The sequence below is a fragment of the Semicossyphus pulcher genome, unplaced genomic scaffold (genome assembly GCF_022749685.1).
Source record: "Semicossyphus pulcher isolate SPU_LCO1_2020_fin unplaced genomic scaffold, fSemPul1.0.p SCAF_7, whole genome shotgun sequence".
In the NCBI taxonomy this organism is placed as follows: domain Eukaryota; kingdom Metazoa; phylum Chordata; class Actinopteri; order Labriformes; family Labridae; genus Semicossyphus; species Semicossyphus pulcher.
The window spans coordinates 5,670,707-5,689,571 of NW_027211748.1; the positions used below are offsets into that span (position 1 = coordinate 5,670,707).

Below are 18,865 nucleotides of genomic sequence, written 5' to 3' on the forward strand. Positions count from 1 at the left end.
CTTGGAGATAATTAAGTCCAGAGTGTGCCCCTTATTGTGTGTGGGCTCCGTCACATGCTGAGTCAGCCCATAGTTGTCAAGAGTGCAACACAGTTCTTTAGTCCCTCTGTCCTGAGAGTTGTCAACATGGATGTTAAAATCACCAACAATTACAACACAGTCAAAGTCAATGCAGATCAAAGACAGCAGTTCATTAAAATCATCAGAAAAGTTTGCACAGTATTTAGGTGGCCTGTAAATATTCAGGAGCATGGCCCGAGGGGAGGACTTCAGCTGAAGAGCCACATATTCAAAAGAAGCAACATTTCCAAAGAATAACTGCTTGCAATGGAAGGACTCTTTAAACAAAATTGCAACTCCACCTCCTCTCTTACGCACTCTAGCCTCGCTTTATAAAACTAAAGTTGGGAGGGGTTGACTCAATCAGAACAGCTGCACTGTTCTTGATTAAAAATGTTTTCCCTGCCAAAGATCTGTTTTAATAAAGCCGGCTTTAATGTCTGAGGAGCCTTATCTGCCCACATGATTGGGACAGATTGTGGCTCACGAGGAATAGATGTTAAATTTGCAGAATCACATAAGTGCTTCCTGTTTCGCGGTAGATTCACCTTTCTTTTTCTATTACCTATTAGGACAGAAATTGTGGAACCTATTGTCATACAGGGCCCCAGCTTATCCTGGATAGAGTCATGACTGCCATCATCCTTACAGCCTGGACCCTCCACATATCAGTTTGAGCTTGGTATATTTTGAACACAAGCAACCATATCAACTTTATCAGGCTGGGCAGACAGAGTATGGTGCTGCCGAGGAACAGGAGGGGAAGGGTGTCGTGGCTGTGATGGCTGTGTCGGAACTGGTGGAGGTGGGCGCCATGCGGGGTTTATGGGAGAGAAAATGGGAGAGGGCCAGGGGTGCATCTAGTTCCAGCATTGACCAGCTCCTTCATGTGGTCAGTGAACTCCAAAAGGGGGGAGGAGGGAGAACGGGTGATTAAGGAAGAGGATGACCTGGCTGGGGTATGTGGGGGTGAGGCACAGGTGTTGTTGAAAGGGTTGGAGGGGGGTGGAGTCCCCTCCTCTCGGTTCTGATGTCTCCTCCTCTCGGTTCTGATGTCTCCTCCTCTCGGTTCTGATGTCTCTCCAGTTCAGAAATCTCCTCGGGCGGGGGCAGACGAGGTTCTTCCTTGAGGCTTCCGCTGTGAAATGTTATGTCTTCCTTCCGTGCCGATTCCTCTTGTCTCTTGTCCTTGGCATTGAGGACTGATGGGTGATGCAAGGAGTAAACTAGGTTAGATGGGAACAGTTTTTCTCCTGACTTGTTGAGGCAAATTCCATCTGATTTTAAAAAGATGTCTGCATTCCCAGAAAATGTTGAAATTCTCAAGTTCACTGAATGGACAGTACAAGCAGATGAACCTACAACCTGCTGAATCTCTCATCTGCTTTTCTGACCGGTGGTATGGGGCCACTAAAACACATCTGCATCCAGAGAATTAACTGTGTTCAACAGACCCGTGAAGTCATGTTTCAGCACTTCAGATTGTTGCTTTGCAATATCCTTTGAGGTAGAGAAGGCCAGCCGGTCTCATCACATGTCTCGGCGGGCTGTGCTCTGCCTGTTATTCATCCTCCCATTTCCCAGGGACGTGATTTACTCTTGGGCTTTGCTCCAAGATATTTCCAAAGAGGACTACCAGTCGAAGATTTATTACACAGTACAGAGCCCACCTGTTTCTTGGTAGTTTTGTCTGTGTTCCTTAGCTGTGTGTTAGCTTGCTCTTGTCCACTGTTTTGAGTTAATGGTGAAGTGGTGTCATTCCCACACAGGCCATTCAACTCAGCATTCACTTCTAGGCGGTGAATTTTGGTCTCCAGCACTGCAATCTTTTGTAGGAGTTTGTGGTAGTCGTCCGTGGAGAAGGGAGGCATCTTGATGCTATGTTTCCAAGTGCTGCAGTACAGGCTTGTGCTGTTGTTAGGCCACAGTTATGTAGCCCTGCGTAGGTCATAAAATAGTTGAAATATGCCAACAGACCTATTAAAAATCTATATAAAATTAAAGTCCCAGTGATTTATAATTGTCCAGGATCCACTGTCCATTAGTAAAAGTGAAAAAAAAAGAAGATATCAGCAAAAGAATGTAAGCAAAGCGGAGAACGAGCAGCAAAGCGTCTGCACTGTAAGAAAGCAGGAAGTAAATCTCAGGTATAGGTAATTATCATTACTCAACTACCGGCTAGTGGCACCTCTAGGTGCTTCTGCATTCCTGTCCTTATGAGTTGATTGGGGCACAGTGGCTCCCAACCAGTCTCATGGGGTGTCTGTGTTTCTTTATTTGATTGCGTTTAACACACTTGAAGGCCGGTTCTCTCTGACGGGAGAGAGTTAATCCGTGATCGGGTGTAGGCCTGTCCAGCGGGGGAGGAACTTGCGAGCAAATCTTCCCACGTTCGGACGTGCCTTCCAAGTTGGCTGGGTGAACACATAGTACCAGATTTTGTCCCCCACTTGGAGTTCGTTGTGAGAAGCTTTTTGGTCATATTTGGCTTTGCGCCCTTCCGGAATTTTACCCAAGTGTTTCTGAGCCAGGGCAAAGGTCGCCTTGAGGTGTTCGTTTAGGTCTGACATGTACTGGTGTGTTGTATATGCCGTTGCGACACTAGCTTCACCAGGTCGGTAGAGTAGATGAAGATGGAGTGTCATTTGTCTGCCCATCATCTCGAAAGGGGAGAACCCGATTGCTTCGTGTGGGGTTGCTCTGATGGCCATTAAGACCAGGGGTAGTTTGACATCCCAATCTCTATGGTTGGATGCCACATACTTTTTCAGGATGTCAACCACAGTCCAGTTTGCTCTCTCTACCTGGCCAGAGGCTTGAGGGTGGTGACTGATGTGGAAGTTGGCTTTAACGTCTAGTACCTGCCAGAGCTGTCGCATGACATCAGCAGTGAAGTGTGTCCTCCTGTCTGAGTCGACGCAACTTGGCAGTCCAAACTGTGAAAAGATGTGGATCATCAGCAGTACAGCAGTTGTCTCGGCTGCGTCATTCGTGGCCAGCAAGCAATCCAACCATTTAGTGAATGCACAGGTGACGGTGAGGATGTACTAGTTACCTCTGGCTGATTTGGTCAGAGGTCCTACCCAGTCAATTTGGAGGTCCGACCAGGGGAAGGACATGCCCCTTCGTTGTAAGGGGGCCCTATGAAGTAGGTTTGATGGCTGAAACTGGCAACAGACCAAACAGCCTTTGATGTAATCTGCTACATCATTTCTCATGTGCGGCCAATAGGTGACTTGTTTGAGTGCCTTGTAGGTTACCTTGATGCCTCTGTGGCCTGCACAGGGTGAGTCATGGGCATGCGTTAGCATCACTTCCCTGTGGTTCTGAGGCACCACAAATGCAAGAGAAGTGTGTGGTTCGGAAACATGAACCAAGAGGCCCTTGACCACCCGCAAGTGAGAATGTGAGTCAAAGAGGCGTTTTAACTCGGGGACTGAATAGAGGTCTGAATCATCATCCAGGTCATGGTAATTTGAAGCTTAATCCTAAAGGCGGCTTGATTGGGTTGAAGTTCTTGAAGAAATTTGTCATTAAAACGACTTCTTCAATTTACACTGACTAGCAGACAGAGCTAGAAATATACGGTTATGTAGGTCATTAGGACACTCGTGAATTAGCATTCTAGTGACTAACAGAGGCATGTATTTCTTGCTTTGCCCACCAGTTACTTTAGAAACCCTTGGATGACAGGTGTAATATCTTCAACAACTTCAACCAAATCAAACTGCCTTTGGGATTAGAAGTAACATTATTCTGTTTCATTTTCCAAAGTAAATGTACTTTGAAACACACATAAAATCCCTTCATGATCACTAAAATAAGTTGGCAGCACAAGTGTTTCCACTGTATATTGTGTTGTTTTGACATACACATGATCAATTAGTGTGCCTCTCTCTGTAGTGGGCTGTGCCACGAGCTGAACATACCCTCTGTCTGTAACAAATTTGCAGATTGATGATGATTTCAATATGTCATCATTGAAACCACCCATGACAGCTATAGTGTTACTGAGTGGATTAAGCCAATCAAGCAACTTTCCCAGATACTCTTTAAACAAGGAAATGGGATAAGAGGGTGGTCGATAAAGGGCTGCAACTATGATGTCTGAAGCAAGATATTTGTAAATCAAGCATTCCAAATTAACATGTGGTACTTTGATTATGTCAAAAGCCACATTGTCTGCACTGTACATGCCAACACCCCCATGTTGTTGGCCTTGCAATGATTTCAGTGTGGAGTTGTCACTGCTGTAAGATGAACTTCGTGGACAGTTTTGGAAACTGTAATCATCAATGTTATTGTTTCTAATGAGTACACATCAGGTAACCATGTTTCTGTTACAGCAATACAGTTAAGTACATGTACATTGAGTACACGATGCCAAATCCCCCACATGTGAAGCCAAATTGTGCACATTCATCAGAAACACTCTAAAGGTATCTGTATGTGTGTCTTTTGTTTTCTCTTCAATTAAGAATGGGGGCATACTGTCTATTGCCTCTTTGATGTCGTCTTTGCAATATATGCCTTTATCTGCAAAGTCTTGGATTACCAGCCCTGATAAACTCCGAACGCGACTGAAGGCCACATACGCCTGTCCTGCAGCAAATATCTTCTTCAGACACACCACAGCGCTATGAACAGTAATGCCTTGAACTTTATGGACTGTGCAGGCCCAAGCAAGTTTAAGTGGAAATTGTCTACGCATTCCACCTTCATCAGTCACCCTGTCTTCCTCTGGTATACATGTAGAAGCCATTAAATCAGTGGAAACACTTGCTGATTGTTTCCTCCTTTGTGCGCCAACTATCTCGTCATCAAACCTCACATACACTTTCACAGGAAACGGTTCACCATCGGTACTCAAAATGTGGGTCACAGTACCACATACCCCATTAACAAGGCCATCCAATACATCCACATTTTTACACAACATAACACGTGCATTTCTGCCCAAAGGCAGACTTTCCTCAAGAAATGTGTTATATGTTTTGCCATGGTGTCCACGTATTAACTGCAGTTTGCCTGTTTTCTTGCTGTTTACAAAGTCCTGTGCTTTTATTTCAACATAATTAGGACAAGTCTTTGAGAGCTGTGAGATGTTATGTTCATTGACTTGTTTATTTGTTGGAAATATGTGTAAAGCTGAAGTCTCTTCACCAGTTTCACAACGCTTCAGTGTGTCAATATCACTGTCAAGCATTGGGGTCCCCTTTGATCGAGTTCTAGCCCTGTTTAACAAACCGTTGATCTTTCTGCCTAACAATAGTTGTCAGTTCCACAACACTAAATATACTCAACCATGAGCTGACGCTGTCGTCATCAATATATACAGGCGTTTCCCTTTAACGAGAGGCAACTGGAAAAAATCTCCAACAGCAAGTACACTTACGTTCCCAAATGGGGAGAAGTCACCAGTCTGTTTGATCTGTCTCAATCTACCATGAATGTAACACAACAATTTGTGATCAACCATGGAGATCTCATCGATGATCAAAATCTGCAAGTCACAATATTTAGCACGCAGAGAATTGAGCTTTTCTTCCCCCAAAGGAGTGTAAGGTAAGCCCACATCCTTTCCAATGCACGATGTACTGTGAATAGTTGTGGCATGCAAATTATATGCAGCAATTCCTGTAGGTGCTGTCAACAACACAAAGGTGTTGTTGACATTTTGGTGACAACAACCTCAATGCTTCATATTGAATGGCCTTAATTAAGTGGGTTTTCCCTGTGCCAGCAACGCCTGTAATAAATACATGTAAAGGGTCAGGTTTTTCTCCGGCGATCTTCTCTAAGCACCATTGTCTTAGCTGATAAAACACAGCCAACTGTGTCTCATTCAGAGACCTTATCAAAGCTAAACCTTCACTTCTGAGCATGATATTAGTCTTTTCTATACGTGCCACTTCTTTACTACTAACTGCTAAATCAGGAATGTTTTCCACATGTTCATCCTCACTTTGCGCTTTGTCTTGACGTTCCTCCCTACACTGTAAACGCTCCAGCTCTTGCTCTGGACACAGCTCGCACCAGGCATCTTCTATTGCTCCATTATTTTCTATGTTCTGCCGAATGTCATCCAAAGTATCTGAATCTGCTTCACATTTACTTCTATTCAAATCTACTACTGACTTCACTGTAGGTTTGGAGCCATCACTAAATTAAACTTCACTGTTCTTATAAAACTGCTCAAATGTAACACAGCCTGAAGATTTGAGCTCCACATCTGCACGGTAGGGCAGAAACAACTGCATGATGCTCTGATAAAACAATTCTGGATTTTTTGTCTCAGAGAAACGCACATAACGTAACTGCTGGTTGTGAACGTGTTCTTTTGGTTATAAATCCACAATCATTTTTCAATTGAATTCTGGTCTGAGATTTTTCATTTTTACTTAAAATGCGATACTCTGAAACAAAAGTTGCCATGCATATGTCACTCAAAACATCAGGTCTATTCTTGTACCGATCAACTAAGCTAGTCATCCACATGTCCGCTGATCATTTGATGATGCCTTTTGTTTTAACACATTTAAAGGCAAACTCATTTTAACAACATTGTCCCGTTGGTACAAACACAACCTTCCTTGAACATTCTTTCAGATGCATGCCAGTTAACCTATACACAGCCTCTTGAGCACACACATCTCTGTTGTGAAGATACACACTGCCTAGATTCTTCATGGCATCCTTTGCACTAAGATTTTTCTCCCTGGAAGCTTCTCTTTGGGCGTTCCCTAACAACAACCCTTTTTCTCGTTCTGCCTTTGAAATGTAAGAAATGATGTAAACTACACATGCATCAACTACATACTGGATGTCCATGTTAGTATTCCAGCATTTTAAAAGTGGCTTGCTGTACTGATTGACCCAAACCTCATTAAGTTCCCTTTTCATCACTACATGTGTATTACGGCTAAAGCCTTTATATGCTTTCTTAAAAGCTGCCTGATTTATTCCTACACTTTCAAACAACTGATTCAAGTTTCTAAAACTACTGTCCTTATCAGAAAGAGCCAGTTTGACTGCTGTCATTATCTGTAGCGCTCGCTCTTTTGACATCTGCCCTGAAACATTCTGACCTACACATATACAGGGTGCTGAATTACCTGTCTGATCTTCCTGACACTTGCACATTGTGTTTAAATCCTCTACACTTTTGCCCCGACATATAAATGTACGCGCTGATGCTGGCCTGGGAAAATTAAATCTACACAGTGTTTTTCTTTTGGCATGTTTTTGAATGATGTTTTGAATGCTGCTGCACAGACATCACTTTCTCCAATAGCTCCTCGTCTTGTGATGGTAACTCACATGTGATGTATTTATCAATAAATTCTGCCACTTCCTCATCAGTTTTCTTATCAATCTGTGGAGCATTTTCAATCCAAAACAAGCTATGAACATGAGGTGAGCCACGTTGCTGAAATTCTACCCTATAAAAGAAATCCTTAATTTTACCTATAGGCTCAGATGGAGACATGAGAACCTCCCTCAGAAAACAATGCCAGCGGAAATCAAACATTCTCGCTGCTGTTACAGGATTGCGCCGCAGTAAATCACACCTGTCTGCCCACTCTAACTCTTCAATAGCCTGTGTTCTACCTTCCTGTTTCAAAATACTATAGAGAAGGTTTTGCGCAAATCGCAGAAGAAAAGGAACAAAACCAGGTAGGAATACCGAGCTGACAAACGCAAGCCAACAACTCACGCTGTGCTCCCTGCCAAAAAGCTGGAGTACCTCCTAAGAGGTTGTAGAAAACGATAACCATCGTCACACTCCAACAGCTTTTTCAAAGACTCTTCATCTTTAAGGAGATCAGCACTAAGTCTTTGAGCTGTAGACCCTGCTGTTCCTTTCCTTAATGCTATTGACACATTAGACAAAACCTTTTCTACCTCAGACATGTACTGAGCAAAAAATATGTATTCCACATTTTCTGCAAACCTACCATCAGCATGCAAAATCCTGTTATTAAAATAACGCGATAAAGTCAACCTGTGCTGTCTACTCTCATGATAAGTATTGCTCCCCTGTGGAAACAACACTGGGAAACACTTTGCTTGCACGGGGTTATTTCCCTCTGCTGGAGCCACATTCAAAACTATATCAAAGTACTGATCCAGTGCTTCCTGCCCTATGTCAACTGGCATGAGACGCGTATCCTGAAACATACAGTGCTGCTGTCTATCATGCAAAAGCTCATCTTGAGCTTCATCAGCAGATGGTTTACCACTTTCTGCTTTCTTATCACAGTCATTCACAACTGTCCCTGCAACCTCATTCTCTTGTTCCTTACAAAATTAATTCAACCATTCCTCATTAAACTGTACGTCTTTATAAAGTATATTTGCCTGTTTCAGATATTGCACCACTTGCCTAACATGCACAGTGTCCACAAATTGATATTCGTAATGCCCCTTATAAGTAAGCTTGCGTTTCAGTTTCACACACAATAAAGAGCCTTCCATTTTGGAACGGGGCAGCAAAGTGTCAGTCTGCACAATATTTGCTGGAACACAAGTGACAGGTCCATGAACTCCGTTTTGCCCACCTTTAGGCAATGCTAACATTTTCATAAACGGAATATGCAGAGCAATTAAATGTTGTTCTAAGCTCTTTAAACAGGCTAGTTCTGGTGGAATGGAATCAAGTTTTAAATTGTTCATTACACTTTCAGGTGGCACTTCACCTTTACTAATCTTACTATGACAAGTATAACAAATCCACAACTCACCTCTAGCTGTATCTAACCACTCACAAGGCATTACACAGTCCTGACTACATTTGTGTAAATAATCCTCTGTAATAAATGTTGCTGCAATGAAAGCTACCCCCCTGCTGTGATTATAAGCATCTCTTTTATTGTTTAACACCTGATGTCTAAACGACAACCTGTAGCACACAGTGCATACAAAATACACTCTTCCCTTTCCTTCTAAAGTCATACCTGGTCTGACATGAATGATCTATTTTCAGTTCTGTGGCATGGACTACATCACTCTCAACTTCACCAAAACTCACAGAACAACTACTGCTGTTAGCTCTACTCTGCTGTCTAGTATTGTACCCTGTACAGGACCTGTTTACTTTGCCATAACCGTAACAAATCTGATTTAGAGGCTGTTGAACACAAACAACAGTCTCATAATGGTTACCACTACAGTTTTCTAAATACACTCCCTGATTTGATAACTTGCTACTCTTACAACTATATTCAAGCCAGTGGTCAACATAATGTGTAAATATATTGACTATATTGATAATCTGCTGCTGCTTGAATTTCCACTTCTGTAGCCCAACGACCAAGTTTGTGCATTTGTGACATGCTAAGGTATTGTGTCATTGAAGAATACTCACTTCTCAACAGAGTGTTATATGTCACTGCATTAGTTTCCAACTGCTTCACTACAGCAAGTCGGATTTTCTTGTGATGGTCCTGTGTTCCACTGATGGCCTGACTGACTGCTCTAAAGAAACAATTTCCGTCTCCAAATATTTTGTCCTTTGTACATTGAGCTCCTAACACACCAACCTCTGTAGCTACAGCCGCAACTTTCTCTGACTCTGTATCTAACTGTGTGCACAGTGCTTCTGCTACTTCCATGCTAAGTGGGATAAAATGCAACTCCTTACTTGTGTCATCACTTACAAAAACAAGATCACAATCAGCTTCACTGACAGCACTGCTTCTAAACTTCTTTGAAGTACTTCCTGTTTCCCGCTTACGCTTTCCACCTCTGTAGCTGCTGCCAAAAGTGATTGGGGGCTGAACACTACTATATTCTGATGAACTACATGTAGACTCAACCTTCCTGGGATTCACAGATCTTGAACGTTGAACACAAACACCTGCAATCTCAAACAATTGCGCTGTGCTTTAACTGCAGCTGCAAATTTTCATATGTGCTGAAATAACTGATCGAGAGAACTAAAATATACTACAACACTGTGCCCATCAGCATCCATCATTCCTTCTGCACTGCGTGCATGAGAATCGACTACTGCATATTGTCCATTTTGGCCAATAATTGCACTAGTATTGCCACTGATTGTTAGGAAGCAAGTGTCATATTTTGTACACATCTTCCCTTAAAGTGGTGTGGCCAAATTCCTTCTTAACATTTATACCAACCACATCTACAAGTCCCATCACAGCATCACCATATTCAAACTCAACTAGTTGACCTTCAATGACAAGCTGCTTGGGCAACTCTGAAACACAAGGCATTTCAAACCCACTACTGATCAAGTTATTCTTCCTCAAAGAAGAATACAGAATAACACCTAAAACTACCTCATCCAGGTAATCAGACTCCCATGAAAACACGCTGTCAGTAGTATGTTTGGCCATGGCTACCAAACTTAAAGCCATACACTGTAGTCCTCCGAAATCAAATCGAGGGTCACCCTGATGAAATGTCCCCTGAACTGATCGTACGTAACTTGTAGGGCTGACAGAGCTGCTATGAGAATCACACACAACATCTACCATCTCAACATCACTGTCTGCAACCACTGATGCAGATTCTACTACCACATCACTGACTTCTACCACTACTGCTGTTTGGTTTTCTGCTACCACTGTTGCACTCTCAGTGCCAATGTCAGCTTCATGCTCCTTCACCTTAATTCTGATCGCAGCATACCACTCTGCTTTCAAAGACCCCTTCAGGTCACTGATGTGGGACAGCAGATCGCTCATGTTAGTAGTAAAAACAAACACAGGTCTGCCATGACTACATGCCAATCCAGATGAATCACGTGTGCCACAATCAACCACAACAAAATAACCATTGTGTTCAATCACTGCACTAACTGCACCCTCAAAGTGCAACAGACACATTCCATCCCTGGACAGCAGGTCCTGCAACTTGGTGTCAATGTTGTTCTCTGGTTTCATGGGCGGCAAATTTATGCACTCTACCTCACCAAGAGCCACTCTCCACTTGCTTCCAAACACATTGTGACGTTCAATCAAGTTGCACAACACCTTCTTTTCGCCTTTAATCTTCTGGCTTTCCGTTGCTATCAAGTTAACCAACTTCCTACCTTCTGCACGGATCATATCTAGATCTCTTGTTTTCCATGTGCATGCAGGTGCGATCACATGTTTGATTACAGACACAACGCTGCAAGCTATCAATGTATTCACATCAGAGTTGTGTTTAGCAGGTCCTACATAACTACCACAAACGACAGCTTTAGGCAACCTTTTAGCACAGTCACAAGACACTGCTTTTACATCACTTTCACCTGTTCTTGATCTTGAAACCTGATGCATGTCACACCTCCTTCAAAGAACTGGCATGAGATGAGTCAGTTGACACTTCCACCACACCTGATGTTGCCTCCTGCAAAAAATAAATATATTGTATTACCTTCATTAACAATAACAGACCTCTACAAACATACACATAAATACAAAGTAGTAGAAATGAAGTTTTTGTCTGTTTGGATCAGTTATGCAACCTAACCTGGGGTCCGTTTCACAAAGCAGGTTTATTGAAAACTCTGAGTCTGTTAACCCTGAAATGAGGGAAACTCTGAGTTTTCCGTTTCACAAAGGGAGGTAACTTAGGTTCATAGAGTCTGTTACTATGGTAATTGACTGAGAGCTTAACCTGGTCGCGAGCAGGTTTTCTTCAGGAAACTCAGAGTTTCGCTCTGTCTCCTCCCTCTAGAATATAAAACCCTCATTTGACTTCCTCATTCATTCAGCCCGTCTCACGTGTGTGTTTGAGCGTTTACCGAATTAAAAGAAGAAACGTTGCGTCTCTGTGCTGCTCTGACCCCTTTGCAAAAGTCTAATTATGATCAAGAGACAAATCTTTGTCAAAGTCATCATTTGTAGATTTTCCACCACCACTGCCGAGAGCACTCAAATAAGACGCCGTAAGTTATTGGAATTTTTATTTATTTAAACTAACACATTCAGTTTAATCAACATAAATTATAATGTATGTGAAGTCAGCATCATGTTAGGGATAAAGCTAATGCACATTAAAACAGCCACTGAATGATATTTCATTAGTTTAATATTTAGAATATGATTTAAGTGCTTCCATGTATGTTTTTTTCTCCCGCTGGATTGCTCCTACATTAATATAAATTTTAACTTCCGGTCGTGATTAAGTATTAAATAAATAGACCAGTTCAAACTTGCAAATTTACTCGAGCAGCAGTTTCTTCCCACGCCGCTTCTCTCTCTTTTGCAGCTGCAGCCGTGTTACTTTATTTTTCTAAAAACATGCTCGTATTCGCTGAACGTCCGCGTGAGGATTTCGAGCTCCACTGGTGTGACGTAGGAGGACCTCTTTTTGTGTACCGTTGCCATGGTGACTCGTGGTATCGGGGTTCCATTGCTGGCTTTTTACAGTCAGCGTGCACGCACTTAACTCCGGCTGAACCTACTCAGAGTTGATTGAACTAACTCTGATCAGATGTTCTGGAACCGAAAACTCTGAGTTTCCTATCTCAGAGTAGATCAACTCAGAGTTCAGGGTTAGACTCAGAGTTTGTTGAACCTGCTTTGTGAAACGGACCCCTGGACAACAGATATCCACAACAAATCAAACAGCTTCACATGTTCTGTAAAAATAAACTAGAGCACAAACCTCCTCCTTTGCAGCAACTTGCACAACTGATGTGGACGATGATGTCATGGACAAACACCCCTCATTGCCCAGTGATGCCTTCACCTACAACAACACATCCACAACAAAACGTATAAATGAACTGCCCAAACTAAACTCACTTATTGGCAACAAACAATCACATATACTCGAGCAAAGTGTATTTGATGGACACTGTTACTAATAAATACATTCATTATATAAATACAAAATAGACAAACCTCCTCCTTTGCAGCCACGCACACAACACTGGTAGGAGAAGAACAGGAACAAGAAAACACATGAATAAACTTCATGAACACAATAACATTGGTACCTTCACAAACTGTCATATTTCTTAGTGTACATGCTTAAAACACTGCCTTGCTCTCTGTCTTGTCCTCGCTATAGAACAAACATACATATATAACTGAAACATAAAAAATAAAAACAATAACTTACCTGGCACTGTGACACGCTCTTCTTCAAGGACACAGCCCTCTTCCTCTGTACCACAATGGGCTTCTGATGAACAAACAACATGACATCATTTAGCAATTGTATTGCATAATGCATATACACAATTTAAGCATTTTCATTGTTTTAATCAAGAGTACATACAAAGTAGAATATCTCCTCAAATTTACCTTTCTGCCTTTGGGAACACCTGTGGACTCTGCAAGACAGGGCACGCCTGATGGTACAACCTTGTCCATCGCATCCAACAGTGCAAAACTAAACCACACCGGTGTTAATGGGATGGAGCACTCCTTCACCAACTGCAAAAGACAAATATAAACGCAATACTATTGTTGAGTCCGTCAACTCATAAGCAGACCATACTGTAATACATCATATACAAAATGCATACATTTCTAAAAGCTGCATGAGTGGATTTTTCTGTGATAGCATGAGAGAACACAACAAACCTGCTGCTCAACCATCCTGCTCTCCCCTGACGAGTTCCTCTGTAATAAAACACACCATTGTTGGTTAAAACACAGGTACTGTTTTATCAACACTTACATTTCATACTATTACTTTACACTTACTATATCTCTATTTCACAACTACATTGCAAGCATCATTTGTTAAAATGAACACTTAGAAAGTCAAGAATTACAGACAAACAACGCGGTCAACAATAAACACTTCAACTAAATCTAAACCGAAAGCTTTTTACATCCAACTTACTGTATAAGCAGCATTCCACAACAACTGTGCAAGGATAGGCATCCCCTCATCCTCAGACAGGTGGATCTGTTCAAAATACATGATACAATATATCAATCACATGCAATCCATATGTATCTGGCATAAAGTGATTTAGTCACAAACAACATTTCACTTACGCCATCAGTGGCCCACAGTTCATGCTGGGACAAAGGGAAGTGCTCAGCATTGGACAAGTACTTCACACCTAACATAGGACAACAGAAATAATGAAATATCGCCAAATACTTAATAAAAGATTAATATAATTCAATTACATATTTATTGCTAACATATAAATTATACAGTTAAGACCACTATACATCAGATCTTTTAGAATACATACCCATACGAGCTGCTACACGATGAAACTCCTGCCGCAAAAGCTCCTGAGGAGCCACATCCATGCAGAGGCGTGGAGGGAAATACACAGCCACAACCTGTTCATAACAATTAAGGTTAGATAACAGTTATTTATACATACCTATCAAAACATGAAATTACAAACTTTTTCTTGAGATACACTTACATAAACATATATAATTGTATACTATATATTACATATATATATATTATAACAACACCAAAGTCTTCACCAGCTTCACCAATGGTCCTGGAGGTTGTCAGGTTGTTACTAGGGGCAAGAACACAAACAAGTTCAGTTCACGAGCAAGGACCACACCATCAATCAGATATATTTAAACATTTTATTATTATGATGAAATGTGAAATGATTTGAATATGAGGATATTAAGGATGAATAAAGGCTGTGGTGTGGGGAAGGCTTCGTTGAGGATCAGCAGCAGCTCCCGGGCTGACGGACCCCCAAAAGCTTCCTTGAGGATGGAGACAGGATTGAGCTTTGCGGAGATCTTGAAAGTTGGAGCGGATTTAAAGCTGGTAAGCTTGGGAAGACCATCGACCCATGGTCTTAATCATGTGATCTGGGACCCCTCGGCCGTAGGCAGTTGAGGCTGCTCCGACTCGGAAGGAGTGGCCGGAGAATAGGTTAGGGGAGATACCAGACAGAGTTAGAAATTGTTTGAAGTGTGCCAGGAACCAAGATCGGGTGGCTACTTGACCAGGCTCTGTAATGAACAGGGGGTCGGAGGGAGAAGCGTTTTGAGATTTTCTTACTAAAATCTGTCGCACTAAGGGTTCGTAAGGACTGAGAGGAGAGTCTTCTTTGAAGTACGTGACTGGGAGAGGGTTGCCAGTTTGGTCTACACCCTTAAACGAAGTAAAACCAACCAAACAGTTTTCTGAGACACATTGGAGATCAGACACGATGTGATGGAGAAGTGGATTGAAATTTTTTGATGGTGAAGTGAACTCTGAGCAGCAAAGAAAACCAAAGAAAGCCAGCAGGAACATGGATTCGAGCGTGGAGGCTAGGAGATCGGGTAGAAAGTTGGTGCGTAGGGAGTAAATGCAACGGTACATGAGATCCGAGGTCAGAGGAAGGCGGCGAGGGTTTGTAGCTGGCGAATGGCTTTGGAAGCCTTTGATGAGCATTGACAGCTGGGTAAGCGCCAACGGAGAACATGGGGTTCCTGTGATGAGCTTAGCAAAGAAATTTATGCCGCTAAGGTATGTTTTAATGGTGGGTATTTTTAGGCCCAGAGGGAGGTGGGCATGAGAGATAAAGCTAGATACGGTGGCTATGTTAAATGATGGGAAGTGGAGGTTGAACCTTTCATGAAAAGAATGAAAGGAACACCAAGCGGTCAAGTGGGAGGAGAGGGTGCTGGGGGCGATGCTGTTGAGTATGGCTTCCTGGGAGATGACGATGAGATTGGCTATGGACGGGTTCACATGAAGAATGTCGTGGCAGAAAATGGAGGTACTGGAGTTGAGTATATCTCTGCATGAGGAGCCAAGCGTCTGAATGTCTGAAAGGAAAAACAAGAGAGGGAGGCAGCAATGGTATTGCAAAAACCTGGAACATGTTCAGCGCGGAGAAAAAACTGGTGGGTAACTGATAGCCATGTGAGGCGACGCATGAACGGCATGATTGAAGGGGAGTTGCTTCGACCCTTGTTGAGGATGTCAACAACGCCGAGATTGTCAGATCGAACGAGGATGGATTTTCTTGTCCACTCGTGACCCCACAGGAGGGCGGCGATAACGACCGGATATATTTCGAAAACTGCAGAGGATGGTTGGAAGGGTTTTTGAAGAAACTGCAAGAACTCCGGTGGCCATTCGGCTGAGAACCACTTTTGTCCATAAAAACCCCCAAAACCGGCAGACAGGGCGGCGTCTGTGAAGAGATGAATGCTGTGCGGGTTAGAAATATAGTCATCATAGAAAAAAGTGATGCCGTTCCAGTTTGCTAGGAGCTGCTGCCAAAGGCGCAGCTCGGTTCTGGACGGGCTGTCAAGGATGACTGCTTGGAGAAGCGATGGGACTGCAGACGCGATTGATAGCAGGTGAGAAATAAACGACCGCCCCTGGGGAATTATGCGCATGGCAGGTGACCCAGGAGAGAGAGCAGTTGACGTTTTGAGCACTGGGGGGCGAGGAGAAAGTTACCAATGAGAAGATTGATGCGATTGAGTTTCTCTTTTGGAGGAGAAGCCTGAAACGTTACTGTGTCGAGTGTAATGCCAAGGAATTCCAGCGATGTTGAAGGACTCTCCGTTTTCTCCCCAGAGAGAGGGACGCCGAGCTCTGAAAAGACAGATGACAGCATGGTCAAACCGAAAGCTGGGGGAGGCGATGGAGGGGACACAATAAGGAAATCGTCGAGGAGGTGAACCATGTAAAGGAGTTTATGAGTGTTTGACAGAATCCAGTACAAAGCCTCTGACAGGGAGTCGAACAACTTGGGGCTGCTCTTGCAGCCAAAAGTGAGTCTGACGGCGAAATAGTGGCCACCCTTCCACCGCACGCCAAAGTAACACCAGAAATCAGGGCGAATAGGGAGGATCTTGAATGCGCTGGTGATGTCTGCCTTCAAAAGCCAAGCTCCCCTGCCAGCGAGTTTGATCAGAGAAATGGCGTGTTTCATGGACGGGTACTTGAGGGAGAACGTGTCGCTGGGAATCAGACTGTTTATGCTCAGAATGTGGCTGTTGTGAGGGGTACACAAGTTGATGATACGCTTTTTGCCCGAGTATTTTCTAGTGGCTATGCTGAGGGGACTGATGCGGAAATTAGGGAAGGGTGGTTGAGAAAAGGGGCCAATCATGAAACCCTCCTTTACCTCCTTGTCCAGCAGGGCATCCACGGCCTCTGGATCATTGATGGCGGACTGAAGGTTGTTGCATGATAGTGAAGTGGAAGGACATGAGATGAGCCCGGGATGGAAACCGTGTGAAAAACCATCGACGAGAAACTTAACGAAACCTGGGTTTGGATGGTGCCTTAATGCAACCTTTAGTGCAGGGATATTGACTGGCATGGAAGCGGACATGTCTAGTCATTGTTTAGTGGGATTATGGGGGCAGGCGGTACGAGAGTGGCCGCCGCCGCAGAAGGAGCACACATGGAGGAATCGGCACTGAGACATGGCGCAGCCTGAATCATTGAAGTTGTTGCAGATAGAGCGGCCCCCCAATTTCAACACTGGCCTGCCCTTTTTATCCATTCCTTGGGGTAAAGGCATGGAGGCAGCAAAGCTTGTGGCTTCTGGAACGACTGTGGGAGGTGGAATAGTGGCAGAAAGGTGACTGAATGTGGAAGGCCGGCTTTGGATCTGTGGTTTTTTGAAGGGGATGGTGCAGGCAGTCGTTGGGTGAGCTGATGAACCACAGGTATGGCTGCTGAGACTGGAACGTGCTGCGAAGGTGCGGCAGTACAGCTCTTGATCCAGGCTACCCCAGAAGGTGCCCTTATTAAATTGCTGCAGCAGAGCTGCTGCGTTGGAGGAAAACTGGACATGGTAATGGTAGAGGCCTGTGGCACCAAAACGGAGGGCTAACTCGAGGACCAGGGAGAGGTAGTCATCAAGCTCCTGCCTACGGGCTGGGTAGACGGAGCAGATGACGTCTCTGTACAGGGAGAAGGCATAGGCGAACTCCACTGCTGTCAGCTCCTTGGATCGAGATGGGGCTTTGGCGTGCATGATTAAGAAGCCATCGTGGCTGTCGAGAAGACGCGGTTGAGAAGGTTGGTCAAGGGAGGATAGAAGCAACTCTGCAAGGTCTATATATTTACCAGTCAGAATCTGATGGCGAAGGTAACTGCGACGGGAGATGGTTTAGGAGGAGGCTGGTTAGCCACTGGGGTGGCTGTAGCCAAGGAAAACTGAAGACTGCCTGTCGGCGGGATTGTTGTGGCCAGGGGAAGAGTTGATGGCATGACGAAAGGAGGCTGGTGGGCGCAGCCACGTGTTGGTGCCGATCCGGTTGGCACAGCTGGTAGTGGAGGTTGCAGGTAGGAGAGAAAACGGAGAGAAACTGGCAGCCCGGTGCCAGTAGAGGGTGGCGGAGGTAGGTGGGAGGGAGTGGTGGCAGGGAGGGGACCTGGCAACCCTGTGCCAGTATAGAGCAGTGGAGGCAGGTGGGAAGAACTGGCAGCTGGCAGACAACCTGGCAACCCGGTGCCAGTTGAGGGCAGTGGAGGCAGGTGAGATGAAGTAGTTGTAGGGAGAAAACCTGGCACGCCTGTGCGTGCTCCGTCGACGTGTGGCTACGGAAGTGGCAGTTTGTTTTGGAATAGATTGTTGCACGAAGGAGTGTGTAAAGAGTTCGAAAAGTTTTACTTTGTTGTCAGAGCGGTGGTTCCTGATTCCCCTTTCCTTCAAAACTCTTTGGAGGCCCACGACTGTCCAGTCGGAGATGGCGAAGGAGAAGGACCAGAGCGTGCGAGCGGGACCAGCGGTCGTGAGCTCGGCGTGGAGTTGAGCTTGCGTCCCTCGCAGGTCGCCAGCCGCGGGGAGCCGCACCGGAATGGGTGGAGGTGGCCGAGGGAGAAACGACCCCGCTCGCCCGACTGGAGCGGGCAGGTCGCCTGCGGGAGAAGCTCC

The 18,865-nt window shown here is 44.2% G+C and overlaps 1 pseudogene; it reads right to left on the reverse strand.

The window, feature by feature from the left end:
• Window positions 1-15,704: 15,704 nt before the first annotated feature.
• On the reverse strand, window positions 15,705-17,311 carry LOC138611194 (uncharacterized; annotated as a pseudogene).
• Between the last annotated feature and the right edge of the window lie 1,554 nt (window positions 17,312-18,865).